Genomic DNA, 18,448 nt, shown 5'->3' with positions numbered 1-18,448 from the left:
CTCAGTCTCATTAAATGATCCAAATTTATTAAACGTCTTAACATTAAATATTAAAACTCAAGAATTTGATATGATCCAAGGATCACAAAACATAGCAATTATATATGGAATATATTATAAAGTAATGAATACACTATGTCCTAAGGTAGTACAAATGGATACTAAAGGAAGAACAATTTTATTTCAAACTAATTTAGAAAAATCGAATACTATAATACCAAAAACAATAAAATGGTTAGGAATCATCCTACCATAATCATGGTCAATCCAAAATGAAAATACTTCTCATCAAACACCAATAAATAACATTTCTGATAAAATAATTGAACACATAGACGGTAATATAGAAATAAAGTTTGCAGGATCAGATAAAATACTTAAATCTAACGATGAAGATGAGTTAGATAATTCTAAAATAAGACTTGAACCATCAAGGCATTCCCTTTATTCTGCATCTAGTTCATCTAGACGTCAAATACAAGGATTAATAAGAACTAGGGACAATATAGTAATACCTCAGTATAAACCAATACAGAAACAAGCTAAAGGTGATTCAGAATTTTCTTACTCAGAAATGGATTTTCATGTATGTGTATTAGAAGAACAAAAAATAGATAAAGCATATATAGAAGCAGATTACCTATTAGATAAAAATAAAAATATACGACAATGGTATCTTAAAAGATTTGAACCTAGATTAGTAGAACTATTTCATACAAAATATAATAAATTTTTGAAAGAAGAAAAAAAAAATAAAGGATTTTTTATTTGGTTAAGACAAATATTAATAGAAAGAAATATTCCAATTCCTAATTTTGAAATAAATACATTAGGAAGTCAATATAAGACCTATGACACAGTAGAAGGAACTAAAATAACCGGTGTACATCCTCTGGAGGAAAGCTTAATTATAAAAGGAAAAGAAACAAAAAATACTCCTACATTAGAAACAAAAGCCACTCCATATGAAATGACCTCTGGAGAAATAGTTCATCGAACAGAATTAATTCCACATATTATAGAACAAAATAATTATACTAATTTATATATGCAATCTATTGGAAAAAAAACCATAAGAATAGAAAATATGCTAAGACCATTACCAATACAGGAAACACAGAAATTTGTATTATTCAAACCACCTCCTACATTAAATAAAAAAAAAATTCATATAAGTGAAAATAATAAAACCTTAATGGATCAACTCATATCTCAACTAGCTAAATTAGATATTAAAGATTCAGATAAAAAAGGTAAAAGCAAAGTCATAATTAAAGAATCAGAAACATTAACGTCAGAAGTTGAAGAACCTATAATACCTGATACTATAGAAAATATGGAAGCAGCTTTTACTAAAAGTCAAAATAATAATCAATCTATTCAAAGAATAGCATATGGTAAAAATTGGAAACCTGCCACAGCTAGGCCTTATCATCATAGACCAACTCCTGTAGATATCCAATTTGAAGAAGATCTTATATCACATACAACATCTTATTCGGGAAGAACCAAAGTAAATTGGAATGTAGATTGTATGTCAGAACACCTGATCCTTGATACAATGAAACATATGACTATGTATGCCTCTGCATGTAAAATGGTAGGCAACCATGACCAAGAAGTAGCCAAAGCTATAGTTTATGGATTTACTGGCTGGCTTCGTAGTTGGTGGGACTTTCACCTCCCTGAAAATACAAAAAACCAAATATAAAATACTACCCGCCAATGGACTGTCAAAAATGAACAAAATCAAGACATTTTATATAGTGAAAGTGATGCTGGTCATACCCTTATCTATACCATCTCTCTTCATTTTTTTGGGAGTACAGCCCTCCTGGAAGCAAGAACTGAAGACCTATTATCTAATTTAAAATGTCCAACCATATCACACTATAAATGGTAAAAAAATGTATTTTTCTCAAGATTATTAACCAGAAACGATAGCCAATTAGACCATTGGAAAGAAAAATTTATAGCAAGATTACCATATTTATTTCTTGAAAAAGTAAAAAATAGATTAAAAAATAAACATGGTGGTATTATACCCTATTCATCAAATACTATAGGGGAACTCTCTGTAGAAATATGTGCAGAAGGATCAGCCCTATGCACAGATATGAAACTCAAAAAACAATTAGATAAATAAAAAATGACTGAAAGAAAAGAATTAGGAGACTTTTGTGAACAATTTGGTTATAATATTTAAAATAAAAAAGATAAGAGTTATAAGAAGAAAAAACTATAAATATGAAAGAAAAGAAAGAAAACCATATAAAAAACACAAAAGAGAAAAATTCATGAAAAGATTTACTCCAAAACAAAATTATAAAAAAGGTAAGAGAAAATTACCTGTATGTTATAAGCGTGGAAAAGTAGGCCATTATCAAAGTAATTGTAAAGTTAAAAAGAAAATAGAATCACTAATATTAGATGAATCCATAAGAAATAAAATATATGCTATCATATAAATATACCATGAAGATAGCTCTGAATTAAGTAGTTCAGATAGCTCTAGTGAAACTTCATTAATAGGAAATATAGAAGATGAAAATCTAATATGGAATAGCACTGAGGAATCTGATCAAGAAATGCAAGAATGCTCCTATAATATGTTATCTAAAGAAGATAATCTCATACTAGATCTAATAGAGAAAATTATAGATCCCGAGGAAAAGAGAGAAATAATAACCCAATTTATAATCATTACTAAAGCCAAGAATAAACCTCCTCCTTTGTTAAAAACTCCAGATGAATATATTATTAAAAGAATAAACAAAAAAGATATAGTGGAAGAAGAACCAACAATAGGAGAATTACAAAAAGAGATTAATGAAGTCAAAGCAGAAATTCAGCAATTAAAAGATAGAATTAAAATACTAGAATTAAAAAGTGAAGTCTTAGGAAATATAACTGATACTGATGAAATAGAATTTGAACAGTTAATAAGCCAAACAGATAAACCTGAATAATCAGGAATAAAAGAAATAGATACTCATGATAATTCAGTAAACTTGATAGATAGAGTTATTACTCCAAAATGGTTTTTATTAGTTAAAATTATAATCAACAATGATTATATTTTTCAATCCTTAGCATTAGTAGATTCTGGAGCAGATTTAAATTGTATCAATGAAGGATTAATACCCACAAAATATTTTGAAAAAACAAAATAGATACTGAATATTGTTGATGGTAGCAGACTACTCATTAAATATAAATTATCCAATGCTATTGTATGCAATAATGGTCATTATTTTCCTATTCCCTGCATAATGGTAAAAGGACTAAGTCAAACTATCATTCTTTGAGTTCCTTTTCTTACTTTATTATATCCAATCATAATTAGTACTAGTGGACTAGAAACCAATATAGCAGGAGAAACAATTATATTTGAATTTGTAGATAAACCGAAATTAAAAGAAGTTAATAGAATAAAAGATAATATAAAACAAAATGAAAAATGTATTTGTTCTCCTAACGAAGAAATTAAATATAAAACCATAGAAGAAAAATTACAAACCAATAAAGTAAAAGGGCATATAAAAAATCTCACTCAACAAATTGAAATGAATATATGTAGTTAAATACCCAACGCTTTTTGGAAAAGGAAAAAACATATGGTAAGTGTACCACATCAATCTGGATTTCATGAATCTAAAATACCAACAAAGGAAAGACCTATACAAATGAATATAAAATTATTAGAATTTGGTAAAAAAGAAATTAATGGTTTATTATCTAAAGGATTAATTAGACCAAGTACTTCTCATTGGAGTTGTGTTGCTTTTTATGTCAATAAAAATGCAGAAAAAGAACGAGGAGTACCAAGGTTAGTTATAAATTATAAACCATTAAATAAAGCACTTCAATGGATTAGATATCCTATACCTAATAAAAAAGATTTATTAGATAGATTAATAAAGGCTTGTATCTTTTCAAAACTTGATCTAAAATCTGGTTATTGGCAAATTCAAATACAAGAAGAAGATAGATACAAAACAACATTTAATGTCCCCTTTGGATAAAATGAATGGAATGTTATGCCCATTGGATTGAAGAATGCCCCATTAGAATTTCAAAGGATTATGAATGATGGTTTTAATCCTTATATCAAATTCATGATAGTCTATATAGATGATGTTTTAATATTTTCTGAAAGCATAGCCCAACATATCAAACATATGAATGCTTTTTTAAATGACGTTAAACATGCAGGATTAGCCATTTTTGCAAAAAAGATGAGTTATTCCAGACAAAAATCAGATTTTTAGGACAATATATCCTAAGGAACCATCATACCAATAGATAGATAAATTCAATTTGCTGATAAATTTCCAAATATCATTCTAGATAAAAAAAAATTACAAAGACTCTTAAGTTGTGTTAATTATATAGTAGATTTCTATAAAGATTTAGGAAGAGATGACAAACCTCTATATGATAGACTAAAAAAGAATCCTCCTAAATGGACTAATATCCATACTGAAGCAGTTAAGAAACTTAAAAATAAATCCAAAGAGTTACCTTGTCTTTCTCTATCCGATCTCGATGCTTTTAAAATTATTGAATGTGATGCATCAGAATTAGGCCTATATAGAATACTTAAAGAAAAAGTACATTCTTCTAAACAATTAGTCAGAAACACCTCTAAAGCTTGGAATTGTACTCAACAAAATTACTCTATAGTTAAAGAGGTAATCCTCACCATTGTTCATTGTGTTACCAAATTTCAAGGTGATATCTTAATCGTACTGACTGTGAAGCAGCCAAAGATATTCTTGCCAAAGAGGTGCAAAACTTGATTTCTAAACAGATCTTTGCTCGATGGCAAGCCATTCTCTCTGCTTTTGATTTTACAGTTGAGCATCTTACAGGTACATCTAATCATTTACTTGATTTTTTTACACGTGAATTTTTGCATGGGGGGCAAAACTGATCAATCTGACTCTGAAGACTTATCTTTAGGTCTCATTCTGTTTAATAAAAATACGCCAAGATCATCCCTTTAAACTAACAACCTAAAATATCCTTAATATAAGTATAAAATATAATTATGGCTAATGAAAACGGAGCTATATCAACTAATTACCAAGTAGTATACGATGATTCATAAACTTTTATGCTAAAAACAATCCTAAATTGCATAATTAATCATAATCAAAGATTACAACTTTAAACTAACTTTTTATTGAAACAATTGTATCAAAGATTACATGGACAAACTTATAACAGACTGTATGAAACAAATTAAAAAACACGAAGATATTACAGACTATTACAAACTCAAACTTACTGTGACATATTACAGACTCATAGCAAACTAAAAGAAAGAAAGAAAGAGAAGAAAGGCTTACTGTTTACAGATGCAGTAGCTGCTAAATGCCTTTCAAGGATTTGGAAAGTAACTTGGGAGACTCTCCCAATTACAATCACACATAAGAATTTACATTGAGAGGGAAGAGAGAGAGAGAGGAGCAGAGAAGCACAGAGAACAAGAGTAGAGAAGAAGAGCTGAGGAGAATGTCTGAGGGTTCTCCGAATGCTTGGATGAAAGACTCGACGCTTTAGTGAAATGCCTTCGTCCTCCTTTTATAGGGAGCGGGCGCCAAATATTATCAATTGGATTGCAAAGTAGGCATAGTGGAGGATGACCTGGGAAAATGAAGATTCTCTTGGTCTGGGCAGCTGGCGAGGATAAGGTGAGTTGGCGACAAAGGAAAGTAAGTGGATAGATGCTGTCGGGAAAAGCTGGTGGAAAGCAAGTAAGGAATGTACTTTTACAGTTTTCTTTTGTTGGTGACTTGACTTGTTGTGACTTTTGGAATATGTATTATTCACCTTTTCCTGTAGCAGCATTGTCCTATATGTCGGTAGTGAAATATGGAATCTTTTTTATGTCTTGTCATGATCTACTTTTTCGTGTAGCACATAGACAGGTGGTCTGATGAGAGAATCTTCACTTTTGCTTGATTTGACTATTGCTATGATGGAGATGAGAAGGAATCTTCTCTATTGTTTGATTTGACTGTTGCTATGATGGAGATGAGACTGGGCCGAATTAATAAAGTGTCTGCTTCTGAGAACATCCATGGGCTGATTGATCTTCAATGTTGTCAGGGTCTTCTGGATCTTCTGATGTTGTTCCTTCTTCATGATGTATTTGGGCCGTTTCAGCTTCTTCTGAGAATATTTTCAATAATTCTTTTTCCAATTCTGCCTTGGTGGCCTTAGGATTTTTTCTTTTCATTATAGATATATATTCTGGTAAACTATTTGGGTTTCCATATGGAGTATAATCTAAAGGTATTTGTTTGAGAATAATATTATCAGGCTCAATATGGTGGCAGACTAAGACAGCCACCATTTTACTGAGGTTTGCTTTCCCAAGCATGGTACATATTGATAATTATTTGTTATATTGGGAGATATAGCATATGGCCATTTTAATATCCATGGAACTTGATATAATGCTACAAAATACAAATGATAATGAACATTGGGATTGCTCCCATTAAATTCAATGAACTTGTCTTCAGAAAATTGTAAGGTTTTGGGAATTATTTGGGTTCAGGAACCCCAAACCATAAACAAGTCCTTGAACCAGTTTGGGAATGGGTTTGTAACTGGCAATTTGAATTTCAGGAACCAGATATGAGAATAAAACTGGTTTTGAACAGTAAACACTTTATGCCAGGCTTCAATATATTCGAAATATCTGAAATGTTTATTTGGGAATTCTGGGGATATTAATCTCTTTGCCCTGGAAGTGTCTGAACCCCATTCATTGAAATGTAAAACTTTTCTTATTTGAAATTTTGAATATGTTATTATTGTAGAATTTTTCTGATAGTAATGTGCTATAGTGACTGAACCAGTTTCAAGCAGTATCATTTCGAACTATTCTCTGGTTTTTATACCAAAAGAAGGGTTTAAGTTGTTGCAAAGATAATGTCTAGCTAATATATTTAGGTCTTCTGCCACTTGATTATCTTCTATTATGATATCATCAATAAAAGCGGTTGCTTCATATTGAGATTAAATGTGGGTTTTCTAGGAACAGATGATTGTAAAAATAATGGTGCACTTGGAGATGATGGAGGTGGTTGGCTTGAATATATAGGACAAACTAGACTATTTTAGTCAGTTGGAGAATATGGTACTAAAGTTCTAGTTGGTGAGGGTGATGAACTGGGTGAGGAACTGGGTGATGAACTGGCTGAAATTATATCCATTGACATTTTACCATGACTGGTATTCAGATTTCTATTTTTATTAAATAGAATGAGACCTAACGATAAGTCTTCAGAGTCAGATTGATCAGTTCTGCCCCCCCTGCAAAAATTTACATGTAAGAAAATCAGGTAAATGGTTAGAAGTACCTTTAAGATGCTCAATTGTAAAATCAAAACCAGAGAGAATGGCTTGCCATCGAGCAAAGATCTGTTTAGAAATCAAGTTTTGCACATCTTTGGCAAGAATATCTTTGGCTGCTTTACAGTTAGTACGAATAAGGAAATTAGTATTGAGGATATCACCTTGAAATTTAATAATATAATGAATAATGGTGAGGATTTCCTTTTTAACTGTAGAGTAATTTTGTTGAGTAGAATTCCAAGCTTTCGAGGTGTATCTGACTAATTGTTCAGTAGAATGTACTTTTTGTTTAAGAATTCCACCTAGGCCTAATTCTGATGCATCACATTCAATAATTTTAAAAGCATCGAGATCGGATAGAGAAAGACAAGGTAACTCTTTGGATTTATTTTTAAGTTTCTTAACTGCTTCAGTATGGATATTAGTCCATTTAGGAGGATTCTTTTTTAGTCTACCATATAGAGGTTTGTCATCTCTTCCTAAATCATTATAGAAATCTACTATATAATTAACACAACCTAAGAGTCTTTGTAATTTTTTTTTATCTAGAATGATATTTGGAAATTTATCTGCAAATTGAATTTATCTATCTATTGGTATGATGGTTCCTTAGGATATATTGTCCTAAAAATCTGATTTTTGTCTGGAATAACTCATCTTTTTTGCAGAAATGGCTAATCCTGCATGTTTAACTGCATTTATAAAAGCATTAATATGTTTGATGGAGCATTCTTCAATCCAAAAGGCATAACATACCATTCATATTGTCCAAAGGGGACATTAAATGTTGTTTTGTATCTATCTTCTTCTTGTATTTGAATTTGCCAATAACCAGATTTTAGATCGAATTTGAAAAGATACAAGTCGTTATTAATCTTTCTAGTAAATCTTTTTTATTAGGTATAGGATATCTAATCCATTGAAGTGCTTCATTTAATGGTTTATAATTTATAACTAACCTTGATACTCCTCGTTCTTTTTCTGCATTTTTATTGACATAAAAAGCAGCACAACTCCAAGGGGAAGTACATGGTCTAATTAATCCTTTAGATACTAAACCATCTATTTTTTTTTTACAAAATTCTAGTAATTTTATATTCATTTGTATAGGTCTCGCCTTTGTTGGTAATTTGGATTCATGAAAACCAGATTCATATGGTAGACTTACTATATGCTTTTTCCTTTCTCAAAAAGCATTGGTTATTTCACTACATAAATTCATTTCAATTTGTTGAGTGAGATTTTTTATTTGCTCTTTTACTTCATTGGTTTATAATTTTTCTTCTATGGTTTTATATTTAATTTCTTCCTTAAGAGAACAAATACTTTTTTCTTTTTGTTTTATATTATCTTTTATTCTATTAACTTCTTTTAATTTTTGCTTAGCTACAAATTCAAATATAATTGTTTCTCTTGCTCCTCTATTACTAATTATGATTGGATATAATAAAGTAAGAAAATGAACTCCAATAATGATAGCTTGACTTAGTCCTTTTACCATTATGCAGGGAATAGCAAAACAATGACCATTATTTCATACAATAGCATTGGATAATTTATATTTAATGAGTAGTCTGCTACCATCAGTAGTATTCAGTATCTGTTTTATTTTATCAAAATATTTTGTGGGTACTAATCCTTCATTGATACAATTTAAATCTGCTCCAGAATCTACTAATGCTAAGGATTGAAAAGTATAATCATTGTTGATTATAATTTTAACTAATATAAACCATTTTTGAGTAATAACTCTATCTATCAAGTTTACGGAATTATCATAAGTATCTATTTCTTTTAGTTCTGATGATTCAGGTTTATCTGTTTGGCTTATTAACTGTTCAAATTCTATTTCATCGGTATCAGTTATATTTCCTGAGACTTCACTCTGTAATTCTAATATTTTAATTCTATCTTTTAATTGTTGAATTTCTAGTTTGATTTCATTAATCTCTTTTTGTAATTCTCCTATTGTTGGTTCTTTTTGCACTATATCTTTTTTGTTTATTCTTTTAATAATATCTGCAAAATTATACTCATCTGGAGTTTTTAACAAAGGAGGAGGTTTATTCTTGGCTTTAGTAATATTTAAAAATTGGGTTATTATTTCTCTTTTTTCCTTGGGATCTGTAATTTTCTCTATTAGATCTAGTATGAGATTATCTTATTTAGATAACATATTACAGAAGCCTTCTTGCAATTTTTTGATAAGATTCCTCAGTGTTGTTCTATATTAGATTTTCATCTTCTATATTTCCTATTAATGAAGTTTCACTAGAACTATCTGAACTACTTAATTTAGAGCTATCTTCATGGTATATTGGTATAATATCATATATTTTATTTCTTATGGATTCATCTAATATTAATGATTCTATTTTCTTTTTAACTTTATAATGGTGTACTTCTCCACATTTATAGCATACAGGTAATTTTTTCTTACCATTTTTATATTTTTGTTTTGGTGTAAATCTTTTCATGAATTTTTCTCTTTTATGATTTTTATCTGGTTTTCTTTGTTTTCTTTCTTTACTTTCATATTTATATTTTTTCTTCTTATAACTCTTATCTTTTGTATTTTCAATATTATAATCAAATTGTTCACAGAAGTCTCTTAATTCTTTTCTTCCAGTCATTTTTTGTTAATCTAACTATTTTTTGAGTTTCATGTCTTTGCAGAGGGCTATATATATATATATATATATATATATATATATATATATATGGCCCAATCCAATAGTCACGACTTCATTTCCTATTTTAATTTTCATTTTTCATAAAAAAATCCAGATCACTTGAAATTTTGAGCGTCTATTCTTTAAAAATAGAAAAATCTAATAAAAATATAAAAAAAAAGTAATTTGTTAAATACAAGTTGACCAAATTACCCCCCAAAGCTTTTCAACGGTATTTTGATCAGTTTTTATTAGCTGCGCCTTGATGAGAAGAACGAGCGCTTAAAAGTTCAACCGATTTGGATTTGTAGAAAAAATAAAAATTCAAATACGAAATGAAGTTGTAACCGTCAGATTAGCCCAGATTCAATCTGAGTCGTTGATTGACATTGTAGCATTCAGCCCGTGGGGGATACTTTTTATATATATATATATATATGAAGATGCTACGGTATGCCGACAATAAACACCGAACGGCCCTAATCGAATCTTGGCCAATCTGACGACCACAAATGTCTGGTAGTATTTTATTTTTTATTCTTTTTTCTTACCAATTAGAATAATCTAAAATTTTGAGTGTGTGTTCATCAAAAATAGGTGAATCTATAAAAAATATCAAAAAAAAATTTTACATGAAATAAATTGACCAAAATACCCTCAAAAAGCTTCAGGGGTATTTTGGTCAATAGGTTTTTTACGAAATATTTTTTTATATTTTTATTAGGTGCGTCTAACTAATATGTACATACGCTCTAAATTTTTTATTATTATGATTTATAGAAAAAAAAATTAAAATTCAAACACTCTCAGACAACCGTGATAGTTAGATCAGCCCAAATTCGATCTAGGTTGTTGGGCGTTTACTGTAGCAGTACGCACATAGGCGTACAGGAACGTTTTCCATATCGGATCCACCTATACCCAGATCTGACCCGAAAACTTTTCGGATCTAAATTTTGGATTTGGATTTGGATCTATACGCAGATCCAGATAGCACCAAAAATTTCAAGTTTCGGATTTGGATCAGATACCTTCACAGCCCTACTCCCACACTATATGTGTGTATGTCTAACCCGTGAAAGATTTGTTATAGGAGAGAGAAGCATTGACAAAGATAGGGAGCCAAACAACCTTTTTTACGCCAGTATCCACTTTAACAAGAAGATCTTTTGTGAATATCTATAGGGATTTGGGTTACTACTGGTTGCACCTAGCAATCTTTATTGCGTTGAGCGTGTGCATAGGTACCGTCTTCTTTGACATTGGCCACAACTTTGGGTCTATTTAGGTTAGAGTGATCCCTATGCTTCAATCAAAAGTTGAACCACCTTTGCTTTCTACCTCCTTTGATATCATGGTTTTCTTGTGTTTTGGGCTGGTAAATGTTGCAGCGAGAGGGTCCATGCTCATGTTTGTTGCAGCATTCTTGACGTTCATGGCAATTGGAGGCTTCTCCTCTTTTGTAGAGGACATGAAGGTCCCTTTTAATTAATATCTTTGAGTTTTGCTTTTTCTTTTACAACGATAATGATCCAATAGAATGTAAAGATGATGGCTCAATTAGAACACTAAAGAAGGCATCAAGAAATGGGCGACCATGAACCTCTATCAAAAACTTAGAGCTTAGGGGTCGTATGAAAAAATTATTCATGCATTTTTTTCCATTTTTGGTAAACATAGTTGGAAAGACACGTCCTCAAATTCATTTCACTCAAACCCGAAAGCCCGAAAGCACTCCCTATTTTAGATATGTTAGCACGAAATAGGATTTGTAGCTGACTGCAAGCAATTTAGATAAGGCTCTAATAATGGTAATGATGTAGCTGACCGCAAGCAATTTAGATAAGGCTCTAATAATGGTAATGATTGTGTGAAATGGTATTTTAGCAACAACATTGACTAAAATGATGAAGAATTCCACAAAAAATAAGACTAGAAAACTCGCATGGGTGCTAAATTTCCTACTTTTCCAAATTTTCCAAATGACTGATTAATTTAATATTTCCTAAACTTTTGTTTGTTAAATTACATAATACCATATAAAATTAATTGGAAAATACCATTAAAGGAGATCAAATTTCTTATAAAATCTTTAAAAGGGGCAAAATCATTTATATTAACATTTGAGGGCATATTTTATGTTATCATTTCACTTAGATACATCCTCAAAAAAATTGAAAAAATATCCATATTGCTCTTGTTCAGTATTGGGTATGAGGAACATGAGGGGCATTTTAATAATTTAATGTTCTAGAGACCCATTTGAATGATGAAATTATCTCAAGTTATTTTGTATTTACATTCTTCAGTATTAGTAATGATGTGGAACAACTAGTTATAGTTTTGTAATTAGATACATACAAAACATTTATATGTAGAATAACAAAAGGAAAATTGTTTCATGCGCGCTAGTCCGCATGCCTACATATGCAGTCCAAAAAGAGTAAAGCATCCATCTTAAAGCTGGATGAAAATAGGTGTTTCATCTAAAACCAATGGAAACTAACAGTCCAAATGTTTTCTAACTAGAATTATTATTTCTAGTTTTTAAAATTTACCTATTTTTTCATATTCATGATCTCGATGTTTGAGATTACATGTCCTTAAAAAGTAAGTCTAAAAATCCATCTCAAAAATAGATTTATTAATAGGCCCCCCAGCATTTCTACATATGCAAGCTTGGCCGCATAGAAACCGGATCCATAACACCTAGTTGCTCTACACCACTAATTCCAAAGTGTGAGTTCCTTGTTTGTAGTGTGGAACAACTACAACTATTTTCATAATTCAGGTGACGTCTCTTAGTACTACAAAAATACGCCTGATTTATTTCATATTCTGAATTACCAAACAAGAGCAATTTGAGAATTTTTTTAAATTCTTTTAAAAAAGATATCTAAAGGGCCATTTGGGTACCTGAAAATATATTACAGGAAAACATATTCCACAAAAATATGAGATTTACCATGGTACACGTTAACAGTGAGAAAATGGTCATAAATTACACAAGATTTCTCCAAAATACGTGAAATCTATTACGCACATAATGGTTGTGAAATCCACCACGTGCTTAGCGGCTAATATAACTACCTGTGTCTCTTACCCAAAAAAATCATTTATCTCCCACCATTCTCCCTCCCTCCTGTGCTCATCCATTCTCCTGTCATTCTCCCACTCTACTGCGCACATCCATTTCTACTTTTTCTCCCTAAACTTCACCTATAAGTGTTTGCACGCACATCTATTTTTTCCATTTCTACACTAACATCCATTTGTACATCCCTCTATCCCCAATTTGGTTGTAGCCGTCATCTGAAGCCATCAGCTCTCATATATAGACAAATATAATAAAAATAATAATTGGTAATCAATCATAAATTATACAATGCAATCATAATAAAAAATTTCATACAATATACTCATGTAAAAGATTAGTAAAAGTTCAATTGAAATAAGATACCGCTTTAGTCTCCTAAAAATTTTATACTGCAATTATAGTTTACTAATCAAACTTCTTCCCATATTTTAACTTGTACCCTAAAGATTTTGAATTTGGTATCAAAATTTATTGTTTATTTGAAATTATATAGAGAGATATTTGAAAGACTTCTATAAAAATAAGGTTTATCACAATAAAATCATATTATTCCAATGACTTATCATGTTGAAACCAAAGTCTAATGATGTTAATAGACATGTAATTCCATGTAAGTGCCAAAGGCATGCAAAATAAGTAGGAAATGGTGTCATGATGACTTTAGAATGGTACAAGTTATTATTAGAAATTTTTTTTGAAATGGCGATGATGTTATTATTAGAAAATCTTTTTGTAATGGTGTGATGATGACTTTAATTCCTCATTTCAGTGGAATTATGTGACAAAAAAGAAAGAAATGATAGTTTATAAGCAAGTACCGGTAAAATGTTGGTAATGCATTTTGCATATCTCTTTCAAATATAGCCAAACAGTAGCAATGTATTTCCCAGGTTGTATCTAAATACTACTCAAATAGTAACAATCTAAATACTACCCAAGTAGTAATAGTCCATTTGAAGGTAATACATTACGCAGTAATGTATTACACCAGTAATATATTTCACAAACATTATATTTCTAAGTATCCAAACTGTTGAGTTTATGTGGCCTTTAAAGGCCTTGTGAGTGCTTGTAAAATTAAATAATATAGTGGAACATGAACTCAGTAGGAGTGTGGTCCCTCGTGGACCATACTAAAGGAACGATGTTTGCTGATATCAGACTGTGCTTGACTATCTAGACCAGTCGGTTGGAAAACCCAAGATAACTGGCCATAGAGAGCAAACCAAGATGAGTTATGGGTTATCCCTTGATGTGGTTGGTGCTTATGCTAGAATGAATGAGCATATGTGACCCTTTTGTGTAATGGTGGTCCTACAGAGACAGGGGTCAAAACGTCATTCATGAACCATCACACAGCATGCATATCGATAGATCGTTCGAAAAAGCCAGATATCCACCTTGTAAGGTGAAGTATATGTATATGTGAGAGATACCCCTATGCATTATAAAGTTGTGGTCGCATAAGGTCTTGGTGACCTTGACTCGTATCTTGGAGAGGACTTGAAATCTACATACTGGGATTGCAACCCCTTGGCTCATCAACAAGACTTTGGTGACCCGTTAATGAGCCCCTGCTTGGACTGTGGGTCATGGGAAACACAGGGTCGGTCTGAGAAAGCAAGTGTGATCTATTGGCCACAATTGAAGGTGGAGTGCCCCATGATTGTTAATTCAATTCCTGAACCATATGGATCTATTTTTCATCATATTAATTTAATTATATTCTTTTTATGTTATAAATTATTTTAGAATTATTATTTGAATTTTTATGAATCTTTTGATATTTTATTTATAATTTTTGGACTTATAAAAATAAAATTATTAATTTTACAAAAGTATAAAATTTAAATAATATTTTAAAAATTAATTTGTTAAATATCATGGGGGCTCATAATGCATATGGGCCCACCATGTACCATATTGGTGAGGCCCACGTGTGCCACACATGGGTGGCATGCCCCACCTCTTCGTTGTTTGCTTTGTTGTCAAGTTATTCAAACTTAGGAAAGGTATCTTGTGGCATGTGATCTAATATTAGATATAGAAAAGATTGACCATATCTTATCCTAAATATTGAAAGCATATCTTGACGTGACATATCTTTGAATAGTATGGGAAAGAATATATTATTTTATGGAACGAATAATATTTAAATAAGATTCAATTTATTTAAATATATTGATGGGAAAATGGTTTAAGGAAAGCGAGATAATGGTCCAAACACCTTCCATAATATTAATGGCTCATCTACGGAATAGATGGCTCAGATCTCTCACCCCACAAGTCACATTGATCAATGGTCCATATTCAATTTCAATAAAGAGGCAAACTATGAAAAACCCTAAACCTAATTTTTCTCTATAAATAGGGGTGCACCCTCTCCCTATTCACTACACTTTTCTCTCTCCCACAACTCTCTCTCTCCTCTCTCTCCTGTAGAGGCATGCCCTACTCTCTCTCTCCTCTGGGTGTCTCTCCAATTTCTCTGTTTAACCCTCTCTGTCCTAATCCTCTAGAGGGGTACACCCCAACCCTAGGTCACCCACTTTCTCTCTCATGATTTAAAAATACTAAAGGTTGGAAAATTAGGGGTAGGCCAAGAAAATTTTGGGGGTTAGAGTTTGTAGAGATTTAAGGGTGAATATTCAGGTTGGCAGAAATCTGCTTTCCCGATTCAATATTGAAGCTAAACCGTTGATCCCACGCCATCAAATATTGGTGACTCGGTGTGGGGTGTAATAAGCTCGATTGAGGTAATCTCCGGCACTCTTTTTTTTTTTTCTTGCTATGTTTAATTATATTGGTTTTATATTCCCAAGCATAAGAATTGTGGATATTTTTTTTGTTTAAAAAAAAATGGTTCAATAGCATCAAGGTTTTTAAGATTTGTTAATTTTATTTTCTTTGAAGAAAGAATTATTAGTCTTTCTTTCATCAACCCCTAAATGAAAAAAAAAAAAATGCCCTTAAATATTAATAAAGATAATTTTACCCTTTTAATGATTTTACAAGGGGTTTCATCAGATATTTCCCTCAAAATTAAGTCTAATAACATGAGATGCAATTAACTAGTCTCACTATCTCATGTAATGATCCTCATTCTCACTTATCTTTGGGCGAGAGAGACTAAATAGGCACTACGGCATGGGTACCTACGTGATCGGGAGCACTGTCTCCTCCACCCCTACCTCTTCCTCACCTCTCTACTCCGAAGAGCCATCGCGTACTACCTGGTGCACCTTCGAGATGGAGCTGAGCACTTCTTCTATTTTGCTCTAGTCCTCTTTGTGTGCATGATGCTAGTAAAAGGCCTTATGATGGTTGTTGCAAGTCTTGTCCCCAACTTCCTCATGGGCATCATCACCGGTTCTAGTATCCAAGGCATCATGACACTGAACGGTGGCTTTTTCCAACTGCCTAACGACTTGCCTAAGCCCGTTTGGAAGTACCCATTGTACTACATCTCATTCCACAAGCATATTAACCAAGGTTTATACAAGAACGAGTTTGAGGGTCTTACTTTCCCTAATGGCTTTGACGGAAGGCAAGCCACCATACCTGGCGATAGCATTTTGACAGAGACATGGCAAACGGAGATGGGGCACTCCAAGTGGGTGGACTTGGGCATATTGATGGGCATGCTGGTTTTCTATAGGCTTATGTTCTTTGCCATCATTAAGCTCAGCGAGAAGGCAATGCCGGTGGTGAGGGACTTTCTGGTACGGTATCGCAAGCAAGTGACAAAGGTGTTAGACCCGATGCCTTAGTCTCCTTGAGTAGAACTCGTATTCAGCTACATTATTGCTCAAAAAAAAGAAAAAGAATCTGTGCTGGTTGGATGTTAAGGTGAGGTCTGGTTTCATCGATCCTCGTTGACAGGGAAGTCTTCATCTGATGTTCTCTCTTTAATCTCTCTCTTCTTCATTTGTGCATCGATGAAAGAAGCTGGTTTTGAGGTTATATTCTTGTGCATGTTAGGCAAGGGATAGGTTTTTTCTTTGCCATTTAAATGTGTGTGTATTCTCATTTGGAAAATGTATAGGAATAACTTTTGAGAGGGCTGTAATTAAAGCCTCCCATCAAAACCCATAAAAAAAAAAAAACAGTACTGACATCCAAAAACCTTCAAATTAGTCATCTTGGCCTTGACTGTAGGATTGGTCATGAAATATAGGAATAGTTATACCTCCTGGCTCTCTCTCAATAGGCTCATGAGATATAGGATTGGTCACAATATGAACCTCCCTTCTTTTTGCAAAGAAAATAAAGGAAATTGTTTTATGATCAAAATTTTAAAACGGTCATGTGCATTTTATATTTTACGCTCAAGTGTCATTTTTTGAGAGCATGTAGTATTGTATTTTAATTTTATTTTCTCTCATATACATCCTATTGATGAGCTCAATATAAGCCTCACTGCTTTTCGTAGAGCTATTTCTATCTTTTTATTTAATTTAATTATATTTTTTAGTGATTTTACAAGTGAGTTATGACACGAAGTATTGATGCCTAAAATTCAAACTTAATCAGATGTATAAAAAGTAAAATAAAATAAAACTAAATTATTCCCTATAAAAAAGTGACTAGAGTAAAATATAAATATACATAACTATTTTTAAATTTTGAAATAAAAAACAAAATTTATACAAATTTCTCTTTTTGCTGTGTAGTGTCCCCCCTAGGGTTCCTACTAATTAGAATTTAGAGACTCCCATACATAGAATTCAATGTGAAATTGAGGTCGGTGATCCATCCCATATCTAACGTCATGAAGGAATTTTTTCACGTAAAAATATTTTTCAAAAAATATTTGTCATGCGAAGCAAATGCGCCTAGACAATTACTTATTTCTTGTTGACCCCGGTAATTAAACAATTTTTAATAAGCATGTACCATTTAACAAAAGGGTGCAGTTGGCATACAGATGGATCCGTAGCTATAGAGGTAAGGTGCACCTTCAAATTTTTTCATGGTATATAATTTTTATATAAAATATTCTTGGGATTATCTCAAAATCTATTTTTATATCTAATTATAAAATTTTAAATTAAAAAAAATGATTAAAATCAGTTAGATATATATAAACATATGAAAATCTTGAAAATGGACGGTATAGATAATATGCTGTAAAATGCACTATTTCTGATACTGAAATCTTTTTATTTTTCATGGCCATACATATCGATGTCGAGATCATCAATCAAAGTGTTTTTCAACATTAAAACTATCTTTTTTTTACCAAGAATATTAAAACTATCTTTTCTGATGGATTTTTGAGGTGCCTCTGTAGCTAAAAATGTCA

The 18,448-nt window shown here is 31.6% G+C and overlaps 1 pseudogene; it reads left to right on the top strand.

Annotated features, from left to right (window-relative positions):
• The first annotated feature begins 5,660 nt into the window (after nucleotides 1-5,660).
• On the top strand, nucleotides 5,661-17,143 carry LOC18426872 (ABC transporter G family member 1-like; annotated as a pseudogene).
• Nucleotides 17,144-18,448: the final 1,305 nt, after the last annotated feature.

The sequence above is a fragment of the Amborella trichopoda genome, chromosome 4, assembly GCF_054954075.1.
Source record: "Amborella trichopoda isolate Santa Cruz 75 chromosome 4, AtrichopodaSantaCruz75HAP2 v2.0, whole genome shotgun sequence".
NCBI classification, from domain to species: Eukaryota; Viridiplantae; Streptophyta; class Magnoliopsida; order Amborellales; family Amborellaceae; genus Amborella; species Amborella trichopoda.
This window is presented reverse-complemented; position numbering and strand designations above follow the sequence as displayed.